Consider the following 3,354-nt stretch of genomic DNA (forward strand, 5'->3'; position numbering starts at 1 on the left):
AAATCATGTAGTTTTCGTGCCAATTTTTAACCAAACACTAAATTTGTATTGGAAATGCACTCGTAAATACTGCTACCAGATTTGTATTTTTCCATGTTTGATTAGTTACAGTGTAGTTGGAAAAGGTGAATACATTTTATCAAACCGTACATCCCTAACACTGGAAAGACAACAAGCTAGCGGGAAAAAGGGAAATTAGCTACTTGTTGCTTTCAGCTCTCAAACAAATCTTGATCTCAGCAACTTCTCATATGCACTTATTAGCTGGACCCTTGTGGGCCTTAAGCTGGCTCTAGATCCAAACCCACGAGTTGGTCCCTTTTCTTTAAAGCTAAATCATGACGAGATATACAGCTTGACACCACTTTCCATTTTTTAACCAAACAAATTCAAAACTCTGGGACGTTTGGTTTACATTATTAATTAGATGTGACAGTGAGATTGAAGCTAAGTTTATAGTTGTGATTAGCTGGACTTAATGATGGTTTGATGAATGGTTAGCCAACCTTAACTAGATTTCCCTTGTACGAAAGGAGTCGTCATTTCTTCTTGTTTTGCTTGTGGTTCCCATAATTTATGGTAACAAACGTGAGCGTTCTTTTCCCCCCTTTCTTAATTGAAGATTCAAAATCGTATATAATAATGCTGTTAATTATGCTAGTGCATCAGAGCGCAAAACAGCCAACAAATGGATTGGAAAGAGGCTTAGGTCCATCTTATCGTCCGTTTGGATGTAAATCATCCTTGAAAGTGTTTTTTTTTTTTAATTTGTCTCTAATTAATCTATCCGGATGAGCCATACTATATGAGCAAAAGTATTCGGAACACTTCATTCGCATCATTTGGATCCCACTAGCTCCTACTAAGGTCCAATTACATATGTGAATCCTATATCTTGATCATCTACTTATCGGTAACAATCTTTCTAGACGATCATCGCTCTACGAAAGATCCATATTAATCACAAATTTCCAAATACTCGACATTCTACACACATATGCACGTGGGCACGTACCCAAGCATGCGTCTTTTCATTTATTTAGAAACTGTGAGGTCCAAGCCTTTCTGAACTTCCTTAAAAGGATAATAATGAATATTTTCTCAGACAAATACGTATGTCAGAAATAACCAAACTTTTTTTTGTCGAGGGTACAAATATCGTACGCAACTCTTTCTGAGTATTTTGTTTACATGTTTGTAACCCTTTGGGTTTGTTTCGTTAAGTGTGCGCTGATCGACTCCTGGATGGTGGAATTTATAATTTGCATCACCAGACATGATTCTCCTTAATTAAAGGTCAAATTTATGTAAAATAATGATGTTAATTGTGTTGGTGTATGTGAGCAAAAGAGCGATGAGCTGCATTTTCGTATGATCTGCAGAGTCCTTTGACACATGTTTAGATCTGTATTATTGTCTTTTTTTGATACGTTGGCTTTGGAAGCAACATCTAATATTATCTCTCACGTGCCCGGGTGAATCACATTATACAAACGAGGAGCTCTCAATAGTTTTCTAATAAACAACGAGATCAACAAAGCTGAATTTAGAAGTGCAAGTCGAGGAGAATGGATCTGATTGAGGATAAACAAGTCAATGTGATACCCACGTACAATGCATTCAAACTCGTATATTAAAAGTAGTCAAATTCGAATTAGTTACATTTGTGCCACAAATCAATTGACTTAGTTCGATTGCGGATCAATCATAATCCTAACCAAGTCTCAAATCGGGTTGTTTTCCCCCCTTCAACTCCCACATTATAAAAATATGATCGATTCTTCTCCCTCCCTCTTTCTCTCGAATTTGAATTTGTTTTTTTAGTCGTCAAAAGATAGTAGAGAGGTCATTACTTTTCACCACAATCGTTTATTATCTATCGAATGGTTATGATTCACTCTAGTTTATCATCTAATTTTAACACTGATCATCATAATCTAATGAATTACACTATTTTCCAATTTATACACTCAAAGAAAAATCGTAATATATTAAATAATTAATTTGTGTAATAAAATAGTGTTCCTGATCTATTAAATAATCAACTGGTGTAATAAAGCAGTGTTCCTCCGCAAAAATTTTCCATAGTAATTTTGTTATGGGGGTCACTAGGACTGAGCATGGTTCGGTCCAAACCGAAAAAACCGACCGAACTGATCCGAAAAAATCGGTTTTATAAGTAGGGCAGTTCGGGTCGGTTTGAAAAATTTTCAACCCGAACCGACCGAATATAGTGCAATACTACTCATTCTGATCTCAAACCTACCCGACCTGTCCTCAAAGAGTCAAAGACTTAAACCATAAACTCATTTTCTGAATCATTATGGGTTGAAAACAATATCATTATATTAGTGTTTAATGCTTCATAATCTCCTACTTGTTGATATCTTTTTTTATTTAACACAGTTTGTTGTTTGATGAAGTTAGAACCGAACAAACCGAACCGAACCGCACCAAACCGACTTGCAACAGTTCGGTTCGGTTTTGAATTATAGACGGTTCGGTTCAGTTGTTCAAATTTTGGTAAAAACCGTTCAGTTGTTCAAATTTTAGTAAAAACCGAACCGACCGTTGCACACCGCCAGGGGTCACAACCAGACCGTTTCTATGTTTATATATTATATTTGATGTTGGCATTTGGCGCAGTGACCGATATTGACCTCTCTTGAAGCCAGCTCAACTTTTGTCCCCTTCGATAGTGATCGCAAAGTAAAGGTCTGTGAGAGCGATCGCAAAGTAAAAGGTCTCTTTTAGGTATCTTGTTACTATTTGCTCTCATAATTGGTTGGTGGGATTATATATTTTGGGTGTTTCAATAAAAGCTTGGTAGCTTTGTGTGAAACGATTCAATTGACAGAAAGTATCTTTTTTTTTCCCTTCTAAAATCTATAGCATATAAATTACTGCATGACATCTTTTGTTTCCTTTCGTTCACACTTCCGACGAGTGTTGGTCGAATAAAATGATTCAATAATTTTTTTTCCGTAAAATTTATCTCAAAGGAACCGTGTCAAAGATTTTTTTTTTAATTCAAGATATAACGAAATACATAACGGCTACAATCGAAAATTTATTCTCCATTTCATTTCCGGTAATTAGTAGATACGCGGGAGTTTGACAGATGTACTCTTTGAGTTGGTTATCTATGAGTTTGCTTTCTTGCTTTACCTCGTCATTAGTGTGCACCCCGTGCAAAACACGCTCCCCTGTTTTTTTATGCACCACATTTTAAACTTGCATTCCTCTAAGATTTTACATATTTGATTTAATTATTACACACTTAAAATTAGAAATCATATCTACTCCTATATACTTAAAGAATAATTTAAGTTTTAATACATTTGATTTAAAAAT

The sequence above is a fragment of the Asparagus officinalis genome, chromosome 3, assembly GCF_001876935.1.
Source record: "Asparagus officinalis chromosome 3, Aspof.V1, whole genome shotgun sequence".
NCBI classification, from domain to species: domain Eukaryota; kingdom Viridiplantae; phylum Streptophyta; class Magnoliopsida; order Asparagales; family Asparagaceae; genus Asparagus; species Asparagus officinalis.